Raw genomic sequence first — 15,450 nt, forward strand, 5'->3', positions numbered from 1 at the left:
GGCTTGGTGGGTGTGGCAGGGGAAGGATATTGCAAAATCTCCATTCCCACCCCACTCCAGGGGAAGGATACTGCAAAATCCCCATTCCCTCCCCACTCCTGGGGGAAGGATATTGCAAAATCTCCATTACCATCCCACTCTGGGGCAAGCCAGAGGTGGTATTACTCTAAATTTCCGCTGCCGGTTCTCCGAACTGCTCAAAATTTCCATTACTGGTTTTCCAGAACCTGCTGGATTTCACCCCTGGATTTTCTCATTACCAATTCTTTATTACTGGCTGTTTCTAAACAACATGTACAAAAATTATGGGAAAACTGTATGAGATCATCCACTGTATGAAGCTAAAAACAAACATAGCACAAAGTATTTAACTAGTATTGTTGGAAGTTGACATATACATTAAGAGAAATTTGACCCAATGTTGTTGCTTCTCTGGGAAAATTAGAGTTGGGTTCCAAATCCTCAATATTGAATAGCAACCAGATGTTGAGAAAAACTATTAGTTCTGATCCAACCATCACAGCCTGGGTCCTTTTCTGATGAGAAAATTAGCCTTTCTCATTTTACACCCCATAATCATGCTAAAATATTAATATTTGTGGATTCAAACCTATACCAGAATAATTAGAATAAATGAAACACATGCTTTCTTATTTCAAATACTTTTGCTCTTTTTGGGGGTGGGCAGCAATGGGACTTTCGGAATCAAAAGTTCAGAGGCAGGGGTGAAATTTACTTACCTTCGTTACCGGTTCGTAAATGTGAGCGGGGGCGCATGCTCGCTACGCTCGTGTGCGCCTTCTCCACACATGCACAGAGCCTTCTGCGCATGCGCAGAGGGTCAAAAATGGGATTTGATGACATCCGGGTGGGTGGGCGGAGCCTCCCGCCACCAGCACTACCAGTTCAGATAGAACCAGCTGAATTTCATCACTGAAAGGACATCTTCCATCCTTAGAAGCACTTCATTAGCCCTGCTCAGATGTTTAGCTAAACTGTTCTCTAGGTAGAGAACAAAGAGCATATACATAGGTCTGACCAGTGGTGGGATTCAAATTAACTGGTTCTCTGCCCTAATGACCAGCTGGGTAGGTGTGGCCAACTCAATGTCACCCCTGTCTAGGGGTGCCTCACCTCAGCCAGCCTGTCCTTGCCATGCCTGGCCTTCCCTCACCCCTCCCCTCCCCTCCCAGCCTCTCCTCATCATGCCTGGCCTGGCCTTTCCTATCTCTTACGATCACAATTGAGACCAAAATTTATGTTGCTAAGTGGGAAATTTATTAAGTGAATTTTGTCCCATTTCACAACTTTTATTGTCCTATATGTTAAGTGAATCATGGCAGTTGTTAAGTTAGTAACACGGCTGTTAAGTGAATCTGGCCTCCCCATTGACTTTGCTTGTTAGAAGGTTGCCAAAGGGGATCACATAACACTGAGAAACTACAACCATCATAAATGTGAGATAGTTGTCAACCATCTGAATTTTTATCACGTGACTATGGGGATGCTGCAATGGTTGTAAGTGTGAAAAACTGTCATAAGTCACTTTTTTCAGTGTCATTGTAACTTTGAATGGTCACTAAATGAACTGTTGTAAGTCATGGATTACTTGTACAAAAATACAAACAACTTCTCTGCTTGCAAAAAGCTGCCCTAAATACCAATCATTAGATTAGAAATGGGGGATTACACACTGAAGATCAATGAGTCACAGCCATCATGAAAACCTAAACCATTCTGTCAGAATACTTTCCTTTTCATCAGCAATACCTGCAACCCAGAGTTACAAATCAGGCAAGGTGCCAGAGCACCTTGAGGAATTAAAATAGTTAAAATGCAATGATAACTATCGGCAGCTAACTCTTGCTCATAAAGTGAAACCCTTTAGCAGAGAGGTCATTTAAGCTCTCCAGAAAGTGGGTGGGCATACTTGGGCTTCAAAATGCTGAGCTAAAGAGACAAATTAACAAAGTATATAGGGCACCTAGGTTCGAGTCTCTGCCCTCCCAAGCTTGTCAGGATCACAATTAAAGTAGTACATGCCACAGATATCTAAATAAACTTCAAGCCTGGTGCCATGTTACTAAGCCTTATTATCATGAGAGAAAACTAAAACAAATTGGAAGGAGGATCCACTTATTATCAGTGGGCAATCATGTGCTTTGCCCACTCCAAAGCAAGGCAAGAGACTCTTGTCCCAAAGGTGCTTTTTCAAGAGGCAACTGGACTTTCTGGAAACCAAGAAAGTCCAGTTGCCTCTTGAAAAAAGCACCTTTGGGAGTACCATGACCTGGATGACTGAAGAATCTCCATAGACAAGAGACTCCTATGCTCAGTGAACTGACAAAGCACCCTTTTCCACTTTGAGAAGCAATCCTTAGATCCATTTCCACTACTTAAAGATACCAGCTGGTCTCACTCACTTCACAAGATATCCTAAGGAAATTATCCAGATTTAAGGAAAGATTGTATTGGAAGTAAGAGAGAAAGACTCATCTTAAAAAAGATTTTTTTTTAAAGGATTAACTTGATCAGGCAGGCAGCGGCAGTCCGAAAACTTTACCTCATCGCTTGGGGGGGGGGAGAGACCTACCAAAGCCCCCCTTTTTTTTGTAACAAACAAACAAAGAAGCCAAAGACTAGCCAAATCGCTCCATTTAGAGAAGATTACAGATCCAGGGAAGAAAGAGGCCTGTGATCGCCCCCTTCTACCCTTAATTGGGGACGGAGGAGGCAAGTAGTGGCCAGGAGGGGATTCAACCATGTTGGAAGTACATCCCAAAAGGACAGTGCCAGGAACAATTAAAACAGTGTAAAAAGCTTAAAACAACCCTTCCCCTTAAAAAAAGTCAAGCCCTGGAATAAAAGTACCAGCAAAGGGGAAAAAAAAACCTCCAGAGAAGCTGCTCAGGCTATAGAAAGTCTGGGTGTACTGCCAAGAACCATTAAACAGCTGTTACAATGTAAGAAAGCTTAACCCTGGTGTTGGCAACTTGTGGCCCAAGAGCTGCATGCAGCTCTTTGACCCCTCTCCTATGGCTTCCTGCTGACCCGGTTGTGCAATCTGCTCTCCACTCCGAGAAGGCGCAAGCCTCCTTTGCAAAGCCATGTGGCTGAAGCGACCCTAGCATTTTTTCCACACTGCCCATGACTGGCTGCTTTTTGCGATTCCGCGTCCTTCCCAGGCAGCTCAGCGCCAGCCACGGTCCCCTTCATATCAGCTCAGGAAGGAGGGGAATGGGGAGGAGCAGCACAGCAGTTGCTGTCATCAGATGCAGGGAGGGAAGAGCTCCACCTCTCCTGTGCAATGTGGCTCTTCTGCACTGTGCAGGCTCTCCTGTGCTGCACAGCAATCTCCTGCGCAGCATGGCTCTCCTGTGCTGCGTGGATCTCCTGTGTTGCACAGGAATCTCCTGTGCAGTGTGGCTCTCCTGCTCTGTGCATGACTCTCCTGCACAGTGTGGCTCTCCTGTGCAGTGCAGGAGAGCCACACTGTGCAGCCGGCTACTCACCTCACTGTGCAGTGGCAGCAGTGGGAGGAGGAGTCACCGTCCTTGCAGCTGCAACTGTGATCCCGGCCCAGGAGGGTATTTCGTTTGTGTGTGCACATGCGTGCGAGAAAGAGATGAGAGAGAGAAAGGGGGAGAGAAAGAAGGATAGAAATGAGAAAATGATGGAGGGAGAAAATGAGAGGAAAAAGAGAGAGAAACAATTGAGAGAGAGAGAGAAGGGGGGAGAGAGTGGGAGAAAAATGAAAGAGAGCTGGAGGGAGAGAATGAAAGAGAGGAAAAGAGAGGGAAACAAATGAGAGAAAGAAGAGGGAGAAAGAAAGGAAGGAAGAGAAAGAAAGAAAGAAAGAAGAAGGAAAGAAGGAAGGAAGGAAGGAAGGAAGGAAGGAAGGAAGGAAGAAAGAAAGAAAGAAAGAAAGAAAGAAAGAAAGAAAGAAAGAAAGAAAGAAACTCCCTCAGACCTATGACGAAAGCAGTGGCAAGCTAGATCTCTTGCCAAGAAAACTGCAGTTTGCCAGAAGGCACGAATTGGAAGAAAGTCTGATTTAAAAAAAAAAAAAAAGGAAATAACAGAGGTGGCAAAAATGCACATGAAAATATGATTATTTATAATTTTGGATAATGTATTATATTGTCAAACTCAAAAGAAATCACAATATATATGCTGTTGCTGTTAGTACAATGTTGCCAGCTTCTACCAACTTAGAGTTCACTATGAAAAGATTAATGAGAAGCAATTTCCCACAATTAATAATTTTATTTTGGATTTGCTATCGTATTCAATGAGAAAGAAAGAAAGAGAAAGAGGGAAAGGGAAGGAAGGAAAGGAAGGAAGGAAAGAAAGAAAGAAAGAAAGGAGGAGGGAGGGAGAGGAAAAAGAGAAAAACAGAAATGAGATGGAGGGAGGAAGGGGGAGGGGGAGGGGGAGGGAGAGAGAGAGAGAGAGAGAGAGAGAGACCCATTTCCCACAGAAAACACTAAGAGCCATGAAACCTGGGTAGGTGTGGCTGGGGCGGTTATGAGCCTGGGTGGGAGTGACATTGAGTTGGCCATGCCCACCTAGGTTTTGTGGCTTCTGGTGTTTTCTTTTCTGTGGGAAACAGGTCCAAATAGCTCTTTGAGAGTTTAAGGTAGCAGACCCCTGGCTTAACCGAAGAAGCAGTTTCTGAAAACACTTAAGCAGGGCAGTAAAGATAAAATGGATTAGGCTAGAAATAACACACAGAGGCACCTTCCTGCCTTCCTGACAGGATTAACACGTTAAGGTAGGAAAAACAAAAGGCTGTTGGAAGGAGATTTCTTCCAACAGCCAGTTCGCCGAACTGCTCGGAAAGTTAACAACCGGTTCTCCTGAACCAATGCAAACTGGCTGAATCCCACCATTGGGTCTGCTCCTTCATTTTAACTGCCACAGGCCTGAAGATGAAACATCTTTGTATTTGCTTGAATGTAACTACAAGTCTCTTCATGATCTAAGACCCTTCTTAAGCCCTTATTTCTAGATCAATATTAAAACAATGCTTCATTAGCTGTTGTTAGTTGCGAAGTCATGTCCAACCCATCGCGACTCCATGGACAACTTTCCTCCAGACCTTCCTGTCCTCTACCATACTCCAGAAACCATTTAAGCTCACGCCAACTGCTTCAGTGACTCCATCCAGCCACCTCATTCTCTGCCGTCCCTTTCTTCTTTTGTCCTCAAACATTCCCAGCATTAGGCTCTTCTCCAGTGAGTCCTTTCTTCTCATTATGTGGCAAAGTATTTCAGTTTCATCTTCAGGATCTGGCCTTCTAAAGAGCAGTCAGGGTTGATCTCCCCTAGGACTGACAGGTTTGATTGCCTTGCAGTCCAAGGGATTCACAGGAGTCTTCTCCAGCACCATAGTTCAAAGGCCTCAATTCTTTGGCGCTCAGCCTTCCTTATGGTCCAAGTTTCACAACCATACATTGCAACTGGGAAAACCATAGCCTTGACTATACGCACTTTTGTTGGCAGGGTAAAGTCTCTGCTTTTTAGTATGCTGTCTCTGCTTTTTAGTATGCTGTCTAGCTTTCCTCCCCAGGAGCAAGCGCCTTTAATTTCTTGGCTGTAGTCCCCATGTGGAGTGATCTTGGAGCCCAAGAAAATAAAATAAAATCTGTCACTACCTCCATTTCTTCCCCATTTATTTGCCAGGAATTGAAAGGGCTGGGAGCCATGATCTTAGTTTTCTTAATGTTGAATTTCAAGCCAACTTTTGCACTCTCCTCCTTTACCAACATCAAGAGGCTGTTTAGTTCCTCTTCACCTCCTGCCATTAGAGTGGTATCATCTGCATAGCTGAGGTTTTTGATATTTCTTCTGGAAATCTTAATTCCAATGTGATTTATCTAGCCCTGCCTTTCTCATGATGTGCTCTGCATATAAGTTAAATTGGGAAGGTGACAGTATACAGCCTTGCCAAACTCCTTTCCCAATTTTGAACCAATCAGTGATTCTGTGTCCAGTTCTCATTTTTGCTTCTTGACTCGCATATAGGTTTCTCAAGAGACAAATAAGGTCTGGTACTCCCATCTCTTTAAGAGCTTGCCACAGTTTGTTGTGACCCACACAATCAAAGGCTTTAGCATTTCATTTCTTTTCATTTTCATTTTATTAGATTTATATACCGCCCTACTCCTGAAGGACTCAGGGCGGTGAACAGCCAAAGAGATAAAACATACAGACTACAAAATTTAAAAGACAATATAAAACCCAATTAAATTGTTTGGCCCGGAACAGATTAAAATACCCCTAAGATTGTAAAACAGATTTAAAATTTACAATTAAAAAGATAAGTTAGGCCAGGCCAGCCTGTTGAAATAAAAAGGTCTTGATGGCACGGTGGAAGGTGCGTAAATCCGGGATCCTCCATATCTCCGGGGGGAGCTCATTCCAGATAGCAGGTGCCCCCACAGAGAAGGCTCTCCCCCTGGGGCCGCCAGTCGACACTGTTTGGCCGACGGCACCCGGAGGAGCCCCTCCCTATGGGAGCGTACTGGTCGGTGGGAGGCTACTGGTGACAGCAGGCGGTCCCGTTAGTACCCAGGTCCTAATCCCCTGGAGCCAGCCTCGTGTCACCTCCTGAGAAGCCAGCACCAACCAGGAGGGACACGGGTCCAATAAACATGTGGCTGCATTCAGTCTACCCAGAATCCTGTCCACGTCTTCGGGAGTCACAGAGTCAAACTCTTCCCGGATAACATTCTCAAGACCTGCCTCCATCATTCCTCCTGAATCTACCCAGTCAGAGTCCAAGTCTTCCCGAATCTGGGCGATTTTGTCATACAGATACTGGACAAAGTCCTCAGCCCTTCATAATCAATGAAGCAGAAATAGATGTTTTTCTGGAACTCCCTAGCTTTCTCCATGATCCAGCATATGTTGGTAATTTGATCTCTAGTTGCTCTAGCTCTTCGAAATCTTGCCTGTACTTCCGGTAGTTCTCGGTCCACATACTGCTGGAGCCTAGCTTATAGGATTTTGAGCATAACTTTGCTAGCATGTGAAATGAGTGCAATGGTGCACAGTGGTACTCCAAAATCAAACTTGCCTAATATTCTGGTTATCTTTTGACTTCCTATTTTAGCATTCCAATCTCCCATCAACATCATTTTTTGGTTTTAATTCTAAAAGGTGTTGTAGGTTCCTCATAGAACTGGTCAACTTCAGCCTCTTCAGCACCAGTGGTTGGGGCATAGACTTGGACTACTGTGATCTTGAATGGTTTGCCTTGGATTTGAACTGAGATCATTCTGTCATTTTAGGGATTGTATTCCAGTAGTTTTTCCTATTCTTTTATTATGATGGCCTCCATTTCTTCTGAGGGATTCTTGCCTGCAGTAGTATACCTGACAGTCATCTGAATTCACCCATTCCTGTCCATTTTAGTTCACTGATTCCTAAGATGTCGATGTTCAGTCTTTTCATCTCTTGTTTGACTACGTCCCGCTTGCCTTGATTCATGGATCTTACATTCCAGGTTCCTATGGAGTATAGAGATTTACAGCATCGGACTTTCCTTTCACCACCAGATGCATCCACAGCTGAGCATCCTTTCAGCTTTGGCCCAGTCGCTTCACTCTTTCTGGCGCTACTAGTATTAGCCCTCTGCTCTTCCCCAGTAGCATATTGGACAACTTCCGACCTGAGGGGCTCATCTTCCAGCGTCATATCTTTTTTCCTTTTGGTACTGTCCATGGGGTTTTCATGGCAAAGATACTGGAGTGGGCTGTCATTTCCTTCTCCACGGGATCACATTTTGTCAGAACTCTCTGCTATGACTTGTCTGTCTTGGCTGGCCCTCTACGGCATTGCAATAGCTTCATTGTGCTGTGCAAGCCCCTTCGCCATGACAAGGCAGTGATTCATGAAAGGGTTCATTAGACTGATCATTATATCATTATAATTATATCATTATATCATTATATCATTATATCAAGGAGCCTGGGTGGCGTAGGAGGTTAATGCCTCCTACTAAGGCAGCGTTTCACATCCAGCTGCCTGCAATTACTCCGAGTTCAATTCTCACCAGGCTCAAGGTCGACTCAGCCTTCCATCCTTTCTAAGGTGGGTAAAATGAGGACCCGGTTTGTGGGGGCAATAAGCTGACTTTGTATAAAATATACAAAAGTATGAAGGCTATTGCTTAACACATTGTAAGCCGCCCTGAGTCTCTGGAGAAGGGCGGCATATAAAAATAAATATTTTTTTTTTTAAAAAAAATAAAATTAAAAACTGATCAATATATCAGACCTTATATCCAAATAAGCCTCATCATTTTATGAACCTTCAGTTCGTCAAATCAGGTATGATATTATCTAACTATGGATTTCACAATCTCCCTCTCCTCTCCTCTCCTCTCCTCCATGTTAAAGCATTTCTCATCTAACTGAACAACACATTGTAAAATATTGATCTATGACATAAAAATACTTGTCATTCATCAGTAGCTAAAGTTATATCTTCAAGTACCTGCAGCTACCATTTAGGTTGCTCCCGTCCTGTGCCCAAATCCGTTTGAATAAATCCTGCCTTAGCATCAGCCTATAAGACATTCTGTCTAGAATGCAGGCTAGCATATATTTCCATTGGTAATTTCTTGTTTATATGCCGTCCTCTATCAGGAAGTAATGATCAATTATTTTCTTTATCAAAGTAATGGTAAATAATTTCCCCATGTCTGGGCAGGTGTTCCTTGGCATTTTGTTGTATGTGTATAATATAGTATAGATTGTATATTCTGTATATATAATTTTAACTTTATGTATCAGTGGGAGGGGGATGTGTGTAAAGCATAAAAGTAGAAGGCTTTCATCTTAACTTCCAAACAAACCATAGAATATTTGGGCTGTCCAAAAGTTGAGGGTGAAACTCAGCTCAGGTAACTGGAAAATGAATGAAATGGTGGAACTGTACTGTTAGAATAAATAAGCAGAAGATAAAGGAAAGGTAAGAAGCTTGGAAAGAAAAAAGTAATTAAAAAGAAAACATCTTATTCTGTTTTAAACCAGCAACATTTGTTTTACACAACAAACGTTTTATTAACTATACCATTCTAACAAATGGAATAAAATAGTATTTGTCAACACCAGCATGCTGGCTAGGGAATTCTGGGAGAAGTTCACATGTCTTAAATTTGCTGAGGTTGAGAAACATTGACCTAAAACACTAGTATTACCACTTACCATTATATCAATTGAAGAGTTGGTTGTTCCTCTGCTAAATAGCTAACAAATTGGTCAGGTTAGGCAAAATGAAAGTTTTCTAACTCAAACAAATGGGATTGCTCAGGCCAACATAAGGAAGAAATGTGGAGGTTGATTTCAGAGTGGGTGAAGGATCAATACCCCAACCCCCTCCACATCAGCAAATAGAAGCATCACCCACACAGGGAACCCTCCCAAAGACCCTACCAGAACAAATGGCAGCCACCTCTGACAAAATCCCAGAGGTTGAACAGATCCCCAGAGAATATCAGGACCTCACGGAAACATTCAGCATGGCCAAGAGCAACGTCCTACCCCGCCATAGTAAAACAGACTGAGTCATCAAAATCATCCCTGGAGCAAAACTACTCAAACCCATGCCATGGCGCCCTATGAAATGCAAGAAATGCACAAATACATAGACAAAAACCTAACAAGGGGGTTCATAGAGCCAGCCAAGCCACGGGTCACAGCCCTAGTCCTATTCAGAAGAAAAACAGACATAACTATAAGATTATGCATGGATTTTAGAGGGATAAACTATATGTGAGTACACAATCTATACCCCCTCCCTCTCATGAAGGACATGCTATCTCACCTAGCCAAGGGAAAAGTCTTTACCAAATTAGACCTCAGGGAAGCATATTACCGAGTCCACACAAGATGAATGGAAAACAGCATTCAACTGCCCCCTAGGGAGCTTCTAATTCAAAGTGATGCCTTTCAGACTGCAGGGGCCCCTGGCGGTGTTCATGCATTTATAAACAAGGTGCTGCATGAACAACTCTATAAGGGGGTCCTTAGACAAGTCTGCTGGGCTCAATACTTCAACTGGTTTGACTTGGTGCTAAAGCGCATCCCAGGGGGGAGGAACTTCCTCGCTGACACCCTCTCCCAGATGCCCCAGGACAAATGCGAACGGGAGGAGATAGTAGATGCCATCATCCAAGCAGCCACCCAAGTGACCACAAGATGACAATGTTGCAACCGGCAAGATCAACCTGCAAGCGATCTAACTATGAAACTCAAAACTGAACTGCTAGCAGACCTCTGATTCTGTGACAAACAACACATCTTGACAAAAAGAGATGACCTAGCGTGGAAGGGGATGAAACTCTACATCCCAGAATCCCTATGCACCCTAATCCTCCAGAGGAGCCATGAGGTTCATCAGGCCACTTCGGGTTCCTAAAGACTCTACAACTCGCGGAATTGCTTCATTGGAGAATGTGACTGATGACACATCTTGGGGGCGGGGGGGGGAAACAGGGTCAGAGCTGGAACATAAATTACATGGGGTCAGAGTTGGCTTCACTTGGAACATGCCAAATGAAGCTCCTAATAAATAACTGTTTTTTTTTTAAGCTTAGCTTAAGGCTTATGATTTAATTAGGGCATCAGTCAGAACTCTGACATCTACAAAATATCATAGAATATCCATAAGTTTGCACTTTAATTCTGGAGCTTTTTGACTGAGCACATTTTTCTTGTTAAGAAAAAATGATAGACAAAATGTGGTGTGTGTGTGTGTGTGTGTGTGTGCATGTATGGCATGTGTCTAAAATATGGGCTAAAAATAAAATTGTATGTACAGGCACATTGTAATAACTACTACAATGAACTGTACGCATTGCACATTAAAGGCAAGTTCTTTTTTTAAATATAATTTTATTAAATTTTTATAAAAGAAATGTTAAAAAATAAAAATACACATTTTGGAAGAAAAAAGTAAGAAAAGTAAAAAGTAAGCAAAAAAGTGCAAAAAAAAAATAGGGAAGGAAAAAATAGAATAGAATAACAGAGTTGGGAGGAGGCGGGGCTGGTGTTGCGACAGGACGACGGAACGTTTCGGGGCTACGAAACTACCGCCAATATCTCCACCGCTGGATGGTCCAATTTGGACCTCACTGTCCTGCTGAGACAGTGATAGAGGAGAGCACATTCTGCTGATCCCAGGGACACTGCAAAGTCCCTGGTTGATCCAGGAGGAACTCTTTTTTCCGGCGCTGAAGAGGCAGCCATTAAGCTGCTGAAGTTGGGACAGCCCTGAATGGAAGAGAATGAATGAAAGTGTTACGATCTGGTGAGAGTTTTTTAAACTTGATTTTAAGAACATGTCAGCGTCTCAGCACTGGCATAGAGAGGAGAGAAATAAACTCTGAACTTTTGCCTGCTAAATCCCTTTGAAGCCGGGTTGTCGTGGAAATGAGGAGGGGGGAGACATTCCTGGGAAATAATGAGACAAGAAGTCTGGAGAATGACTTGGAAGATAGCCAATGAGAAGCAGAGATTTGGGGATCGGAAAGGGAGGGATTGGAGGGCAAAAGGTCAGTCTTGTCTGCATCGAGTCATGATCCGGTTGCTGTGCTCAATTAAAGAAAAGATTTCCTTAAAGATTGGCAGTTTGAAAATTCATTTATTTTGAGATAGCATCTAAGTCTGACAGAACACCCTGAAGAGCAAATGTAACTAGAATTCAATATAGAAGTAATTTAGCGGCAGAATTGAGCTTGAATTTAAGTTAATTTTCCTAAAATATAAACTATTTCTACGTGTGAATGCCAGTGGAAAGTTTCATTTTAATTTGGGCTGGACTGGATTGGAAAGGAGATTCACTTTTCTATCTGTTTAAATACTAAATTTTTGATTCATTTTGAGTTTATAAATTTTGGAATTAGCTTTGTCATTTTTATTTTTGGTTGATTTTTACTTTTTAACTTTTTTTTTTGTTTTATTGTTAATTGGAAATAGAACAAGGAGAAGTGGAAGAAATAAGAGACATTGCCATCTAGTGGATTGAAACATTGTATTTTCTTCTTATTTCTTTTAACTGAGGGGAAAGGGAAAAAAAGTAGCAACTGTGTTATTTTTCAAGGTCAATGGGCCAACTCATAGATAAAATTTAAAAGAGCATCAAAGAGTGTCTACAAGATTGTTTATACAGGTGCTCTGCTGGAAAAAACATTGCTGAAAGGTGATTAAAACTGGAAAGGAGAAGATAACAGCGATTCTGGAAAAGAGAGCTGTTAAACCAAGTGCGGCACAAGAAAGAGATTTTGGGGGTGGAGCCTGACAGCCTGATGAGTTGGTAAGAGTTTTTCCCGGCTCCGGAATAGTGGGCCGATAAAATTTATCATCTAATTAAAATGGACAGAAAGTTGTGAAGGTCTGTTTATGATTATCTGGGCCAACAGCGGAGGAAAAAAGAGAGTTGTCTGGGACAGTGAAAAACCGATAAAAAGTGTTTAAAGTGTGGGGCCTAATCGCTGTTGTTGGAATGCCACAGAAGAATGTTTGGAATTGTTTTTAGCAGCTAGCTTCAAGGAGTGATTAATAACTTTACAACCTCACACAGTTAAGCAGCCCATTTTATTACGGACAAAAAAGAAAAAAAGGGGAAAAAAAAAAACACCCGCTGGAAGCAGAAGATTTATTTGATTGTTGCCCAGGCTTTGAAGAGTTATGCCACCGAAAAAACAAAAAAGTGTTAGCAAATATAAGTGGCAACATATCCATCCTTCAAATCACACCGCGGCACGATTAAAAAGACAATCTCTGGGTGAATCGGAGCAAGAGAGCTCAGAAAGTGAAACAATAATGGCGGCGAAAACTGGCTCACAGCCAGCAACAGTTGATGAACTCAGAGAAATGCTGACTAGCACTAAAGAAGCGATATTCAAAAGAATGGATGATTATGCAGAAAAAGTTGACAAGCACATGGACCAATTAGCTATAAATATTAGTCATAATGATAAACAGATTAAGCTTCTTAGAGTAGAAACAATTAGGGAAACAAATGAGGCAGTTGGAAGAAAAGCACTCTTTGGAGTTTGATGAGCATGAGAAAAGGCTGATTTCTCTGGAAGATCAAAGCAGAAGATCATCAATACGAATTCGAAATTTACCAGAGATGACAGGAGAGGACTTGAGGAAATTGATCCCACGATGGTTTAAAGAAATAATCCCTAATTTGGCCATGGGAGAAGAGGACATTGAACGTGTCCACAGAGTGGGCGCTTTTAGAGCTGGATTTCGCCCCAGAGACATTTTGGTAAAATTTTCTAATTATTATAAAAAAGAGCAGCTGATGATGAAACTGAGGTCGTTAGCTGTGTTGAAGTTTCAAGGATCTACAATTCAAGTTTATAACGATCTTTGTTACCAAACAATTAAGTGGAGGCGCAGCATTAAATCAATCACCGAAGAGCTCAAGAGAAGAGAGATAAAGTACGCATGGGGATACCCAGTATTTATGAGGTTTATGTATGATGGGAAACAATATAGGATTACCTCTTTGGAGCAAGGCATTGAGCTACTTAAAAGTCTGGGGCTGGAATTCCAGGACGATGCTGTTCCTAAAAGTGCCAATGGTGGAGGAAGAGGAGCCACGGCAAGTGGGAAGTGAAATTGACAAGACTGAGATGATAAATCTGTAAAATATTAATACTAGAAGGCTTGCTGGTTCTGGACTGTGGGCTTCATCTCCCCCCCCCTTTAAGGGAATGGCTGGAGCATTAGGCTACTGGGGATTTAGTGGGAGGAAAAGAGTTTGGGGGGATTTGGGGGTGGGGGGTGGGGAAGGGGGGTAGGTTATGAGGGTTATTTAGTTGAGGTCGTTTTGTGGTTTCTTATATGTTGGTTTAAGTTAAAGTGCACAAGGGATCGTAAAGAATTTGTATGTGCTGAATATGGATAAAACTATAAGAATTACAACACTCATGTCAAAGGTTTGGGGGCAGTAGTGAAAAGGAGGAGAATCGAACAATTGTTAAACAAGGAAAGATCTGACATCATTTTCTTGCAGGAAACTCACCAGGATAAGGAGGGAGTAAATGAAGTGTGTTTGAAGTGGTCACTCCATTATGAAAAGTCACTGGGGACTTTAAAAAAAAATGGGATGGCCATACTGATTTCTAAAAGAACTGGATTTATTATGGAGAGTATAAAAAAAGATGGGCATGGTAGATTTATTATGATTAAAGGTCAAATTGAAAGTATAAAATATACGTTAGTTAATGTTTATGCCCCAAATGCGGGACATAGAGAATTTTTTTTAGAATTGTTTAAAGTAATAGAAGAATTTAAAGAAGGACATGTCATTTTAAGTGGAGATTTTAATATGGTTATGAATAATAGATTGGACAGGACCAATCCCACAAGTTCTGAAAGGAGGAATAATATCACCATTTTAAATAAATTAATAAAAGAAAAAGATTATGTGGATGGGTGGCATTTTCTTAAAGGTGGGGAGCCTGGTTTCACATATTATTCCCCAACCTATAAATCCTATTCTAGAATTGATTATGTTTTCGTTTCTAGGGATATGGCAACTAAGTTGTGTAGAATGGAAGTGGGAGTAATTAAAGTAACAGATCATGCAGTGGTTAGTTTAGACTTTATGGTAAAAAAAGATTATAGAGAAGCGGTTAGATGGAAGGTGACTACAAGGATTCTTAAAAATAAGAAAGTGGTTGAGAAAATGCAAAAGGAGATATCAGAATTGTGGGAAATTAATGAAAAAGGAGAAATAGCAACGAGAATGGTGTGGGACACCATGAAGGCAGTGACACGGGGAATATGTATTAGGGAAGCCTGTAGTGTTAAAAGGCAAGAAACTGCATTACAGGAAAAATTAGAGGAACAGATTAAGAAATTGGAAAAAGAGTACTGGCATACAAGAAATAAACAGAAATTTTAGCAAACAGCAAATAAGAGATAAAGGTCAAATGCATATAAAAAGGTTGTATAATGCACTAGTGGAAATAGATTCAGAAACAGAGTTAGTCAAGGACTGTATAATAAAATGGGCACAAAATGTAGGTGAACCAATAATGATGGAAACATGGGAAAAAAATATGGGTCAGAAATGTAAGATTTACACAAGCACAAAATCTAAGGGAGAATTTTTATAAAATGTTTTATAGATGGCATTTAGACCCAAAAAAATTAGCCTGTATGTATCCAAATTTACAACCTAAGTGTTGGCGATGTGAGTGTAAAGATGCTACATATTTTCATATATGGTGAACATGTAAAAAAATTAAGGCTTTTTGGATAAAAATATGGTGGATTATTCAAAACATTTTAAAGAAAAAAAAATAAATTTACACCACAGTTCTTTTTGTTGGGAATAGTCATGGATTGTACTGTAATAGAGACTAAATTGGTTTTGAACTTAATAACGGCTGCCAGGTTACTGGTGGCACAGTACTGG

This window comes from Pituophis catenifer, unplaced genomic scaffold, assembly GCF_029215685.1.
Source record: "Pituophis catenifer annectens isolate HBS135680 unplaced genomic scaffold, rPitCat1.0.hap2 SCAF_4, whole genome shotgun sequence".
Lineage (NCBI taxonomy): Eukaryota > Metazoa > Chordata > Lepidosauria > Squamata > Colubridae > Pituophis > Pituophis catenifer.